This window comes from Dermacentor variabilis, chromosome 6 (genome assembly GCF_050947875.1).
Source record: "Dermacentor variabilis isolate Ectoservices chromosome 6, ASM5094787v1, whole genome shotgun sequence".
NCBI lineage: Eukaryota > Metazoa > Arthropoda > Arachnida > Ixodida > Ixodidae > Dermacentor > Dermacentor variabilis.
In genome coordinates, this window is record NC_134573.1 from 154,700,955 (window position 1) to 154,715,919 (window position 14,965).

The 14,965-nt window shown below is 47.9% G+C and overlaps 1 long non-coding RNA gene across 1 annotated transcript in view; it reads right to left on the bottom strand.

Annotated features, from left to right (window-relative positions):
- LOC142584410 (uncharacterized) overlaps positions 1-14,965 on the bottom strand; it is a 207,149-nt gene that overhangs the window by 15,246 nt on the left and 176,938 nt on the right. The window lies entirely within an intron of this gene.

Consider the following 14,965-nt stretch of genomic DNA (forward strand, 5'->3'; position numbering starts at 1 on the left):
AAGCCATCGAGCACCTGTCCTCGCTAAGATTTACAACGCCTCTCTCTGCGGGCAACTTTACACCGACTGGACTCAAGACCATTCACCGAATCAAAGATACTCTTACCGTGGCCACACCCGTCATTGGCACGAAGAGCGATTCATGCACTAGTACAATATTTAAGTGCACCGGCTAAGGATACCGTTTATAGTGCCCCTGTGCATCCTCTCACATGCACTCAGTGCTTACTCTCTCTCTTCTTTCCTCTTTTTATTCCCCTTCCCCCCTCTCCGAGTGTAGGGTAGAAAACCGGGTGCTCGTCTGGTTGACATCCCTGCCTTTCCTGCCCTTGCTCTCTCTCTCTCTCTCTCTCTGTCTAATCATCAACTTCATAGCACCTTGTTCGGCATGCACATGCGTCAACCAGTATTTTGAGAGAACACAGGTGTAAACAACAGAAATAGCTGTTATGCGGGAACAAATATAAGGTAAGTGAATATGATGTATCTGTGAAGTTCAAGTTGGCGAAGAAATGAATTGAAATGTAAGTGCGCAGGTTCTCTAAATCATATCCTAGCGTATTGAAGTTACATCCTCTTGGGCTGGCTGAATATGATAGTTACTTTGGCAAATTGAGATTGCGAATTCACGGCAGGGCGCCAACAGAAGTACGACAAAGGAGCGACAAAACAGGCGATTTGGCCGGATCATCTCACAGCTGGTTCTCGCAGCCATCTTGTTCATGTGCCAGTGCCTGCACCGTGTAGATAATGTGTAAATACATCTTCCTACGTAATCGCTCCATCATTACCACCTCATCACAGTAGGTTTAAGAAAGACATGCGTGGTAGAGGCTGCAGTCATCGCCGAGCGCCAAACCAATTCGGCTGTCATATTATCCGACTCACAAGCGGCTTGCCGCCTGTTTCTACATGGAACGGCAAACAAATCAGTAATCAAAATTTTAGGCAAACAACTAGAGGGGCACCACAGTATCATATAGTGTCCACACGAGGGACTGGCAGGAAACGCGAGGGCAGACCGTATTGCTTGAGAATTAAACGTCCGAGCAACGGCATGGCCTAGCGATGACCTTCCACCGAATTCTCGTGACATCCTCCTACAGGAAAGGCAGGAGCGGAGACGTTTTGGTCATCCTCACTCCGATTGAAACAGCCAACAGGAGAAGGACTGGTGTCGTATTCAGACGAATACATACCCCAACCTGCATCACCTACACAGAATACACTCCACGAGGTTCACTGACGAGTGCCCGCGGTGCACAGACACACCCACACTAAAACACATCACATATGAGTGCCCCAGGAGGGCTCCGCACATAGACAGCCCCGTATTGCACCAACATCCTCTAATGAGGCATAGGCCGTGGGAGGCATGGCTTGCGGACGAGGGTCGGGAGAGCCAATTGGCTCTTCTGGACCAAGCCCAGCGAGCCGCTCGTGCCAGTGGGGCCCTGGAATAGGGGTTCCAACCATCGTGCCTTATTTTATTTATATTCAATAATGTTTTTACTCACTCACTCACTCGAAGGCAACAGTAGACATGGATCAAGCCAACGAGCCCTCACACGCACTAAATTTTTACCAAGCGGTTTTATCCGAAACCTGGCACAATACGTCCACATGTATATGACGGCCATAAAGAAGCAAAATTTTCACGCGCACAGCGAATCCCTTTCAGAGGGTGTGCACGCCGCATGCGGCACTGCATGTAAAATAACTAACGCTTTAATGCGGCGGCAGTTGGACAGTCGGAACTGGGCTTCATGTGTCTGTCCATACTTTTCTTTATGCCATCGTCGTGGCGTATCGTGTGGTGTCGTGTTGCGAGCAGCCTGAGGCCACTCCGTCGTCATCACATATGGCGAAGAAAAAATTAAATTCGCTCATCACCACCACCGCCGCCACTGGGAATTGAATCAATGCCTCTGGGGCAATGTGCAAATGAGACCCGAACATGATAAGTGCTCATGTATTGCACCTATTTCGCTTTGAGCGCGCACCTTACTTATTTGGGATACATATGCATTTACCATTTACCATTGACTCTTTACCATTGACCATTTACCTTTTGACTCCGCACACAAGCAGCAGGCTTAGAACAGCAAACTCCGACAAACAACAATTTTTTTTTATATTACAATGACTCTTTTCGCAACATTGATGTTGCCCATATCGCCTGCTTCACGAACTTGTCTGTAAAGAAGTTGATGAACGCGGATACCCACCTGGTGTCTTTTCACAACCAGAAGGCTTGCAACAAAAGATTCGGAAACCGAGGAGCAAAATTTTTTCGCGAGCAGAATTATTTTTCGTAAAACTTGTTGTTAAAATTGTCTGTTAAAATTGTAAAATGAGCCTGAATTCGCAAGATGTGTCGAAAAATTTGGGGTAGTTGGCAGGTATGCATACCTGCGCTTACTACGCCACGTCTCCAATAAAGCCATTTGTTACAGACATCACATATATTTTTCACTAGCCTTAGTCGGTGTCCTCTACTACACCTGAACTGAGTTCTGGGGCTGTGACATGAAGAATTTCGTAATGACTTGAACGCTAATTTCCGAAGACGCTGACGCATGCCAACGAAAAGCCTCACGGGTATTGGATGCTTAGGTGATGGTTGTTTGCCACTCAAAAGAAACGCACGCGCTGTAAGAGACGCCACCGCTGAGTAAAGGGTTCCGCAGTAATTTTAATCCCCTTAGGCTTATCTTTTCTTAACATTCACGCGGTACTCGGTTTCATGGTCTTCGCATTTGACTTCTGTTCATTTCGTAATGCAAGAACGCTTCCTTCGTGATGCAGCCATACGTCGCGATCGGGTGTCGAATCCGCGACATCGTACGCGGTACAGCAGAACGCCGTCTCCGCGAAGACTTGAACATGTATTCGCCGCGTGCTTCACAAGTCCGAACATTGTAGGTGAAGGCAAAGTGCAAACGTCCATTGTCGAACGAACGAACGAATGAAGGAACGAAGAAAAAAAAAATGTCGTCCGCGTCAGCAACTTGGGGTAAACAAATGACGTGACATTCGTCACGTTCACTGTCGAAAGTGCGTCAGCTTTTTCGTGCCGAGTTCCCAAATCAAAAGCAAGTAGAAATACCGACAAGCCAGCGCGTTGAACCATCCGTCGCATCAGCTGTATAGCGTCGGTAAAGCCCAGATTTTTCACGTCCGGGAGCATTTCTCACTCGCTTATGGCGTTATTTCTCGCTCGAAAATATGCGGCCGTCGTCAGTTTTTCTTTCTCGCTCATTCGTGCGTACTAACTTCATCTAGATTATGCGTAGAGGGAGGAGTGAAAGGTATGCCACGGTGAAAAGTGAAAACGCGAAGAATTTGCGCAGTGAAAGGACACGCTGCTGCGCATTCCTGATTTTCATTTATTTAGGTTGGGCGGCAAAATGAAAAACAGAGAAAGAGAGGATTCACTGCGTCGGAAACCGTCCTACTTTCTCATCTTTCTTTTTCATAATAATTTATTCGTACCCCCTGAAAACTTTGATTTCTTATTTTCTCGGCGTAGTATTCAGCTGTATTCTAGATGTTTTTAAATCGCTCATTCAGTCCTATCGCAGCCCGAAACAAAAAAGAAAAAAAAAGGGATTCTGCAGCGCAATCTTCGTATGAAAGATATGCTATCCAAATGTACATGGCTTTTAGGGCAATGAATGGACAGGGTATGATAGGATAAGATTACATACGATGCTATGCAACAAGTTAGCATAAACAGATAGAGAACGATACAATTTTTTTCAGTTTTATATTTTAGAAAGTTTCGGGCCAAAGAGCGAGGAACATTTGCAATACGAACATTACTGTAGCTCTCTGAAATTTTTGTCTGCCTGTCTCGACTTAAACATGACAAAGAATAGGAGATGTTCCCCCCGCCTCCTCACCAAAAAAGAAAAAGAAGAAGCCATAAGCTTTGGAGTAAGGTAACCTTTAGGAACGAATCGCGAGCGCCGAGTAACCCCCAACATATAATAAATCGAGACTCTGCTAATGTTACCGGCGCATGTTCACTATCCCTCACAACCACAACGCAGCGTTCTCGTACACCTGGGGACTGCTATGCCCAGTAGCTAAAATTTTGAGTCGAAACACGAGAAAGTTTGTAGACGCAACGCGGACAGGCGAAATGCATCTTCATTGCGTAACAATCAAAGTAAGAGTTTCATTTTGGTTTTATGCATGGATATCACTGTCTCCTGCTTCCTTTCGAACGAATTCAGTCACTATCGAAACGAAGTGGAGTGGAGGCATGGATGGAGCCAATGTTTGGTGGAGGGGCGTAACACTTGCCTGAAGTATTTAAGCTTCCCTTCTTCAGCATGACAATAAGCCCTAAATCTTCGAGAAGAATAGTACATTTGTTTCCCATAGCGGATGCTAGCTCTACTTAAACCGTCAGTGTGTCTTCGTAGTAAAGCAGGCGTTTCTCTTGCTTGCCAGAGTTTCGATAGGGAAAGCCAGTGTGCGCACGCGTGCGTGTCTCCGGATGTGTGTTTGCGTGCATGCGAGTATGCGTGTTTGCGCGCGTGTTCACATTAATTTACTTTGTATTGCTCATATAGGGGCGCTATAACGTAAAGCTATCCCAAACTTTTCTATTACAATTCTGCAATCAGCCCTCCGCGATCGCTGAAAAACTTCTTTGGACCACTCCCCCTTCGCCTGTCTGTCACGCGACGTCACGAAAACCGCGCTAGCTCCCAATATTACATAACGTGTACACACTGATTGTGCATGATTCGACCGAACAGAAAAAAAATTATTTATGATTCGACGCCGTTTCGCCAATAGCCCCCTGCTATCGGTCAGAAGGTTTCAGGCTGCACCCACATCACCTGTCTTTCACTAAACGTCACAAAACCAAGAAAACTCATTGCGTCAAAGTGACGTATACGCGCTAAAGATGCATTAATATGCCGAACAAAACTTAGGATTTGTTTTTTTTTGTTTTCCTGAATAGCCGGAGACTGCTCCGTTCCGAAAGGAATAGCATATGCCTGCCACCGATCGCTCAGGCACTGGCTACTCGCACCTGTCGGAGAGCATGGGTTTATTTTCGTATAACAAACCGTTAAGCGCGCAGCGTGGCAGTAGAATGTTATCGAGCCCTTTCGTCACGTATATCACATTGCTCTGCCAACTCTTCTTTGCCGAAGATCCCTTTTAGTGGCATTTTTCACTGTCCGATGCATGCTGCCGGGATTTTAGACAAGCCACCGCAAGCAAAGTAAGGGAAAGCGGACCAATCGCAGAAGCCGGCACGTCCCTCTTCATCCGGTTATGTAGTTTCAGTGCGCCGGCTTGAGCGTGCTCCTCGCCTCGTGTCAACCAATTAGATAAGAAAAACCGCTCAATGTAGGCAACGCTACTCGTTTTGAAGGCAAACAGAAGTTACCTCCTGTAAATGAGGAGAGGATTTTATTGGGTTGTTCAAGCAACGCTGCGGGTGACTGCCCGATGCTTGCATCGGCGGTTACGTAAATTTGTCATCAGGAGGTTGTAATAAAACTATATTGGGGGGTGGGGGGGGAATAGTTTTACGTTATAGGGCCCTAGCTTTCCAAACCGTCGACGTTTGCTCCATTTGAACGCGTTGTTCTTAGCGCGAAGAGTGTCGGTCTACCACTTGTGAAACAAGTCAAGTCCTGGAGCCATTTTCTGAGGAGAGATATCACTGCTTTGTCGCCTGTAGAAACCACCAAGCACCTAAGTGGGAGGAGGAAACCTCCGTAGCGGACTAGGCATGCTTTCGGTGGCGACGTTTTGGAAACACGAAGCCACGAAGAATAGCACCGACTGTCGAAATACAGCACTTGATGACAGCGTATTACCACAGCGATGATAATCCACCAGACACGTGTCTTCCCCAGACTGTCTACTCCCACATTTACGTCTTTTTTTTTCTTCGGTAGGACTCTAATTTGCGAGCGAAGGACGCGTAACAGGCCGTTCTGATCCTTCTCCGATCGCCTTAGGACCCGAGTAATACAAACACTGAGACACACAGTGGCTTTTCCGAGAGAAGGGCTCAAAGAAAGAGAGGAAGAGCACGATTGGAGAGGAACAGCCAATAAGCGGATTCGACTGGGCAGAGTCCGAGCGCTAAACCGGCGCCACAACCCCCACACGTGCGTAACGCTCATATGATAACCCCCTCTGGACCCTCTCGCTTCCCTAGTCTTTCCCGCCCATCTCGTCTCGGTGCTTCTAGGTTCTCCGTAAAACTACGCGCATTGCGGAAAAGCAAGACAACCAGGGAGCAAGCTACTAGTCTGAGGGCATGTGCGCGTGGAATTCGTTCATGTGGAGCCGAACGCGAAGAGGAGATACGGCAAGGACATTGGATGGCGAGGGTGTGCGGACGTACACTCTCATCACGGGGGCAGCCTAATTTATTAAAACTCGCTTTCATCATCTCGACTTAAATCCGGGCGGATGGATTCTGCTGTTGCTTCTGCTTGTGCTAATACAGTGGTGGCTGTTTTGTCTCGTCGTCTGTCTTCCTCTCGGGACCTCATGTGCGGCTCGGCTTTCCTTTCGTTCCTCCAGACCATGTTATTTTTTTTGTTTCTTGAGCGCTCATCGCTCTCTTTTGGAAGGAAAGCCGAGAGGGAGTGCGTTCAGCTCGGATTAAGTCCAAGCGTCACCCGGGGAACGCGACGAGAAGGAGGAAGAAGAACAAGTTTGAACCCGCCCTCCAAGAAGTGTGGTAAATGAGGTGCTGTATTACTCGCCGCAAAGCAGGAGCGGCCGACGTGCCGTTTCAAGTGGTGCTCCGAATTTCAGGAGTTTTATAACGGGCCTTGGGGAGTGCGCGAAGTGTTTCCCGTAAAGGGCTTCCCGTGAAGGCTGTACCGTAACTCGAGAGCGCAGCACGTATTCAAGTTTTACTAAACCGCATGCATAACCGGATCTACTGGCAATTTGTGACGTAGTGTGAAGCAAAGAAGCGCTAGGTAGCGAATTCTAAGTAGGCTCTGTATAGGTCGAGGAGAACTACCGCTCATTCTTTTGTACAAGTAGGAATCATCGCGTCCTACCTAACTTGCCGCCAGGATCCTTCTTCTACCATCTTTCCCTCTTCCCTTCTTCCATGATGAGACACGCACCGAAAACTGACATAGCGAGCACGCCTTTCAGGTCTCTTCAGCTCGCTCATTGTCCTCCATTAACTCCTTCATTATTATATTTTTCTTTTTTTTCCTTGTTTTTTACGTTTAGGTGCCATATGATCAACTGCCACTAAGATGTTTTGGCTCTCAATATTCACGGAAGTCCAGCTTATACTACAAGGCCTACTTATTTGCTGATGTCATTTTCTTAGTTCCAAAGTTTCGAATTTGGCGAGATATTGAACTATGGGAGAAGGCACGACACAAAAAGCGCCATTGCAGACACGGCTCTGCTCACGTTTCGCCTCTGGTTGCGTCTTGACTTCTTGCTCAGCTTAATCATGCCCGATTGCCGACTAACCCTAGAAGCCAATTGTGGCGAAGTAATAACACAAATTCTTGAGGCGTCACATCGAGCCACTGTTAAAATAATGATTAAAAAATTATGTTGCTCAATCAAAACCTCCACGATTATCACAATTCCGGCGTTTTCCCTGCAGGTTCTCGCAAAGATTTCCTCTCGAGCTGCGCTCGTTCGGGAACGGTGGTGACGCGGTCGATGCATGGTGACAGTCAACTGTGTGTTTCTTCCTTTCTAACTTTATGAGTGAAGTATGATCTGCTCTTTAAAGGCGATAGCGTTCCGGAAATGAACTCACACACGCCCCGTTCTGCATTTCTGCTTTTGTGTAGCCTCGGTGCTAAGTTTCACTTCACCTTGAAAGCAATTTTTACGAGTGTTTTGGCGCAAACAATCACATTGCTTTTTAATACGACGGCAGAGCAAATGTTGTTCAAAGATGATATCAGCCTGAGAAATACGTATTGCAGCGTCTACTCGAACAGATGTTATGTTTGGTATGACTGATAGTCTTGCCCGTGCTGAAAATGTGATCATGATCACGCGGCAACTCCGTTGAGACGGATTAGACGCCCCGAAGACCCGATCCATGGCTGCTTAAGCTCAAAGATGTCTTCGAAAAGAGTGTGAAAAACTAAGACGACGCAGATAAAGTTGGGAGGGGAAAAAAAAAGAAGGTAAAGAAACAACGCACCGCGCGAAACGAAACCTTAAGACGACATAAGCAAGGAACACGAAAAGCAACCGAAACTAGCTCGAGACAGAAGGAGTGAGATTGCCCAGCTCCGAGAGCACGAAGAGGGACTGTAAGGAGTTCGAATGCTGGGGAAGGAAGAGGGAGGGGTTCGTTTTTAATCCGCTAAGATCCGCTTAGAGCCTGGACTCGGGATGAGCCCGGGGGGTAAACATGGAAAGCCCGGTCAGCGTGTCGGGATCCGGGAGCCAGGCCTTTACGGCTCCATCACCGATCGACCCCGATGATGGCACACGCCACCGCCCACGGCGCAGGATCGAGTGTAATGTCGGCTCGAAGTGAGAGGCCCCAGTTCAAGCCGCAATCGTTCAAACCTCCGCGACCATAGCTGACCCGCGCAATAGGTGCGTGAAGACAATGTGGCTGTTAAGTGTCAACTTCCGAACTTGTGGCTTGCTGGTTAAGCTACGACGTGACGCCTTGTTACTTCATCTGCGTGCGTTGTCTTGCTTCATATTGCTCTCTCCGAAACCATATTGGCTAAATGTCAACACACGTCGCACAAGCCGGCGCCCTAATTCCTACTGGGAAACACCGAGTGAACCTCCTTTCCTTTAAAACTAATTATTCGTTTACTAGAGTTGCTTAGCATTAACGGGGTGCTCAGTTGGGCTCGTTCGTACATCTTGACAACAATCGGTCTTGTAGGTCTTTTCTGTGTCCTGTGTCGCGCTATTTAAAATATTTGCTTATCTTTATGGTGTGTTTTGCCGAATCACGGGAAACATTTTTAATGAATCTGTATGAGGAATACAAGTCCGTGTCGCAATTGCTCCAAAACTGTTCCCTTCAGTTCATTTGAGAGAAACTGAATCTTTGCGGTTATGGCTGAAACTATGTTACATTGAGAATGCCTCGAGGAACGCTACGATTTTAACAATTTTTTTTTTGTAATCAACAAGTACACAGCATATAACTATCACCAACAACGCTCAGGACCGCTCCTGTGGGTCATACTCTGCGCCCTGCAGGCGTCTTTCTTAGTTATGTTTATTACCACTGTGAATGATGCCCCCCTAAACGCATATGAACGGTTCTGATTAAAGTGCGTTCGGAATGTTGGGAATATCACATTTGCTTTCTTAACCTGAGGTAAAAGCTTTAGAACCTGACATGGTGTTTCTTAACATGCAAAGGGGAGAGGCACTTAATAGATATTAGGAAATAAAGAAGGCACTTGAACTGCTTCAGTGGCGACTCTTCCTTATGAAGCCAATATGTATAGATAATAAATCCAAGGAAAGCATAGGGGTAATAATTTGCACTTTTTAATTGAACAGTATAGAAATAGCTAAAGGAAAATGAAAGTGGACCAAAAAAAAAAAAAAAACTTGCCTCTGGTGGGAGCCAAACCGACAACCTACGCATTACTCGTGCGGTGCTCTGCCAATTCAGCTGCTATGGCGGAGGCTATTCTCAGGTCTGCATACTTGTGTATTTATGTATGTGTACAGGATTTAACCCTGGGAGTATTAGCCAGCGCGACTCCAGGCCATAGCAGAGAGAGATAGAGAGAAGGAAGGCACGGATGTTAAGCAGTCAAGTGTCTGATTGGCTACCCTACGCAGAAGGAAGGGAGAAGGGGAAGAGAGAGAGAGAGTACAGATACGTGCCCAGACAATCATTAAGTCAAAGCCGCGCGTGTAAACCAGACGTTCTGATAAAACACAAAAGTGCCTTCACTGCCTTCTGAGCCGATGATCGGTGAGGACGGTGCTCTAGTACTGTCTGTTCACTTAGAGGACGATCATCTAGTTTCCTCAATGTTTTGGACAAATATTGCCTTTGGGCTTGAAATTGAGGACAGTGGCACAATAAGTGGTCAATGTTCTCCTCGCATCCGCAAACATCACATGCAGGACTATCAGCTATTCCAATTAGTGCTGAGTAAGCTTTCGAGAAGGCAACTCCCAGCCACAACCGACACAGAAGAGACGCTTCGCGTCGATGCAGTCCGGCCGGAGGTCTGAGCTGCAGTGAAGGGTTTAGTCTGCGGAGTCTTGTGCGCCTTGTATGTGCGGTATTCCTCTCTGCTAAGGAGAGTGTGCATGCTAGAATGCGTACTTGTCTCGCAGCGTCGGTCTTTGAGAGAGGAATTGGGACGCAGCGGTCTTCTTTGTTTGACGTCCAAGGTGCCTTATTTGCGTCATCATTTCCAATGATACCGCTATGACCTGGTATCCATTGAAAGGAGATATCATGGCCTTTTGCTCTTAAGTGATGGACAAGTTCCACGATTTCGCACGTGAGCTGATCGCGAGTTTCCTGGAGGAGAAACGACTGAACATGTTGCAAGGCAGGCCTTGAATCGCAGAAGACTGCCCATTTTCGAGGACTTTCAGCATTTATCACATGAATCGTGCAGCGGAGGGCCGCGAGCTCTGCCGCTGTCGACGTAGTAATATGACAAGTTTTGAACCGCTGGGTTATTCCCATTGTTGGTATAGCTACAGCGCCACCGGAACTGGTTGATGTAGTTGATCCATCAGTATAGACGTGTGCGCAGTCGCTATATTTCTCGTACAAGAGAAGTAAAGTAAGTTGCCTGAGTGATGATGACGGCAAGTCCGACGTTTTCTGAAGTTCTGAGATTGTAAGGTTTACTTGAGTACGGCTCACACACTATAAACGAATCGAAGGTCTTGCCGCAGGTGCCTCACCTGACCTGGGAGAGGCACGGTGCGCAAAGCAATTGCTCTGAATGTCGTGTGGGGCCTTTCTACTGGGAGACTTGCATGGTGGTGGGCAGGGGTCTGAGCGAAGTGTCTTATGTGCACACGCATTGTTTCAATGATAATGCGCGTTTTAATGGTATAATCTTGAGTGACTGCAATAACTTCAGTCGTTCACGCACTCCGCGGTAGACCAAGGCACATCTTGAGGGCTTGGGCTTGGATGCCTTGGATTATATTCAGGTTAGTTCTGCAGGTGTTGGAGATGACCGGTAGGCTGTACCGCAGGGGTACAGCAAACAGGAGCCGATACAGTTGCAGCATAGATTGTATTGATACTCCCCAGGTCTTTCCTGCTAGGAATTTAAGCATCTGGCAAATTCCTGTCGGGAGTTTTCTCACATAATTCACACGAGGGGTCCAGGAGAGATTACTGCCAATGACCACCCTCTAGAATCTGTGACTTGTGGTGTATGAGATCAGCTATCCGTCGACGGATATCACGTACGGAGGCATTGGTTTCTTGATAAATGCCACCACTTCACACTTTTCACATGATATATGAAGTCCATGTTCTCGAAGGTAGGATAAAGGCCATAGCAGGGGATGTGGAAAACCCTTTCGAGTAATTCGGAGGTTGCGAGTTCGGTTTCCACCGGTGGCAAGTTTTTTCACCTATTTTCTTAATGTCCTATGATTTACGTGGCTTCATTATCTGTTCGCTTTGTGTGGTTGTGATTAACAAAAATCACGCCAGTCGGTTTCCCCTCTTCTTTTTCGACACACTTCGTTGTAAGACAAGCTCTCTCGGAGGAATTATGACGGCCGAGGTCATTCTTAACTTGAAGAGGCAGTACTACTATAGACAAAGGAAATCCTAAGGGAAGGTCACAAACCAGAAGAACAAATTCGGAAAGTTGCATTGGGGTCCCGACACATGTTTATAGAACGCGCGAGGCGCCTTCTCCGGACTGCGCTGGCGACGTTAGTGATAACGCGTGGTACTAGAACAGCTGTATGTGACCATGTGCGGCTACATTTACGAGATACATTGTTTCCTCTTGCCCTGCTTGTCGCCTGATGCTTTGGCAGATGCGACAGGCGTGCGCTTCTATAGAAGTGCTGTGATTTCTCTACTTGAGGCATGGGATATACTAGTGTACTCGACTAGAACTTTGAAGTTAGATACAATATTCGTTTAAGAAGAAAACGAATTGCATTCTTATGCAAAATACGTTACCGCATTTATGTTCTTGCTTCAAGTGGCCTGAGCAGGTCTGTTTGCACACGACAGCACGTGTATTAGTAACCTGTCTTGTGAAGTTAGACTTACAGATTTAAGAATGTACTGTTGTGCGCATGCATAAACGACAGTCATGCACCTCCTGCTCTGCGTCCCGTTTCAGCAGTGGTGGAAGCCGGAGAGAATAAATCAGCGTAAACTTAGTGACTGATTTCGCAAGCAACTGACAACAAAGCACATATTGTGATCAGCCAGTAGCGGGAAAACCAGACCCATACCTTTCATGACTTTCTTGCACTTTATGTGATCAGCAGTGGCCTCCAACAAGGGAGCCTCAGCCTGGAGCCAACGTTTAGTCAAGGCGACTTGTATTTGTCCTGACGGAGACAAGTTCCTGTGTTGAAACGTTGGCTTCAGTGTGAAGCCTTGCTAGTTCGCTCACTGTTGGTCATTTCAAGTCTTCGTCTCCCTGTGAACCCTCTCTCGGACATGACGTGCTTCTAAGCTTACTCACCTGACCACGCTTAAGCTTTCGGAAACTAAATAGCTGTGATCTATGTCCCATCAGCGACTTCCATTCAGCAGCTAGTGACGGTACATTTGTAATCAAGGATCAAAAATAGTAAATAAAAGATTAGGCGAGCGCGGCAGTAGAAGGCAGGGTGCCGGGCTCTGTACAGGGTAATAACGTGGTGGTTGGAGAAAAGAAAGTAGCGACTGCTGCAGTCAGTGGCAGCCACGGCAAGGACCGTTACTAGATTAGACTCCGGCCAACAGCAGGTTGGCGGGGAGAGGGAGCATCAGCTCGTGCCAGAACCGGCTGAGAGATCGATGATGCGAAAGTAGCTGCTTCGGTGAAAGGGGGAGAACTTCTGGAGAATAAAGAAGATAACGCTTGCGCGCTAGAGCCAAACTTCCAACCCTAAAACGGGCCTTGAAGCTGACGCAAAAGCAAGAAAAATCGCCTCCACGCACCCGTGCCCACAACACGCACACAGGGGTGCAACGCACTGACATGTGGGGCTCCTGTGGAAGAGGGAACAGGTGTACGCCTCACTGAGAAAGCCTCGTAGTGGCAAGCCTCTGCCCGGGACGCCCACGCGAAGGAGCGCAAAAACACGAAAAAAGCTGCAGCACCGCAAAGAGTAATCCGGCCCGTATGGCGCACACACGCGCACAAACGCCCGCTTAGGCATGCACGTGAGCTCTATACGTGCTCACACACACTGGCGCCCAGAGACACACAAACACGCGGGCAGAGAAAGGACAGGCGAGTTAGCAAAGGCAGACAGACGGAGAGGCAGGAAAGGAAGGCAAAGCCGTTTCTCGCGCGCACTGCCGAAGCAGGGTGAAAGCTGCGGCGCATCCTAAGCGAGTGGCGGCGGCGGCGGCAGCGGCGGCGGCTGGCGTGAGATTTCCACGTCAGTGGCAGGCGCGGCTTCAGGAGAAAGAAAGCAGCTTGCGCGCGCCTCAAATGAGGTTGAGCCGAGGCTAAGGGCCTCGGGGCGCGCGCTAATACCCTCATAATAAATATGCAAATCCCGGCGCAGACTGCTCCCCGGGCAAAGCGGTTTGTGTTTGGGGTAGAACCACCGCGGTGTGGGCCTCTTCCACACGGACCGCCGTGCTATGGGCCCCACATATGCACCGTCGCCCGCCGTCAGAGAGGGCCTATGCTCGAGCTCCCGCTCCTGTTTCTGTTGTTGGCGCGTTGCTTATGCCGGCACCGCTTTTTGCTGGTTAGATAGTCCAGCAGAAGCGGCGGTGGCAGGGACTCTGGAACCCTGATCACTGGTCGAGCCACGGGGGAAGAAGAACGAAAGGATAAAGAGCGGATTGTGCGATCGCTGGACGCCTGCGCTCTCGCCTGCCCGCTGGTGGGGGCAGGGATTGTCGAAAATTATCCTGCCGCGGGACGCTTTGTCGCCGTGTTTTTGTAAACCGCTCGCTTTGGCTTGCACCAGCTATGCCTTCTTGCTGAGGCTTCATTTATTCCCTCAAACGTTGGCGGCTTGCTTTGTAATAGGCTAGTCTTGTGACCACGACCATCGCTTCCGTGTTTCGCTGCTTTATTTGTCTATTGAAATACCTAAATTAGTGCGTAAGTCCAGCATAGAGTCACGCTGTACGAATGCACATAAAATTTGGAGCGACCAATAATAACTTGGCTCACCTAGGGCCAATTTAGACCTCCATTTCGCCCTCCATTTTTCCCGCCATGTCAAAAACAAACAATATTTACTTGAAAGAAAAGTTAGAGTAAAAGACACGACGGTCCAAGACCTACTAGACAGAAATAAAGTTGTATGTGTTATCCAAATCGATACCTTAATAATAGCCAACAAAAATTACGTGCAACATTAGAATTCTTGCAGCTTCTTTCATTACAGGCTTCCTTCCCCGGCTTCCACAAGCCGTCGCAAGAGAACATGCTGGGCCGCTCGATCAGAACATACAATCTGGTTATGGGTACAAGCCTACAACAGATAAACGCACGCGCGCACGCACAAAGAAAACGAATTCGCAGGCATTACTTAACAAGCAGCTACAACATGCAAATAAAACTTGCCAAACAATACAAAACAAAAGGTACTATAGGAAGGCAGGAAACATAATGTAATGAGGTCGTGGCGAGCCCGCAAGCGCTTTAGAGGCAGCAGACAGCCACCGCTGCCACTGCAGTACGGTCACACAAACGGCTAAACAGAACCGGCATTCTGAAACAAACATATAAAATAAAGAAGTTTCAGGACACCTTTGGCAATAAGACACGCCCTCAGAGAAGGAGATGGTGGGGTCGGA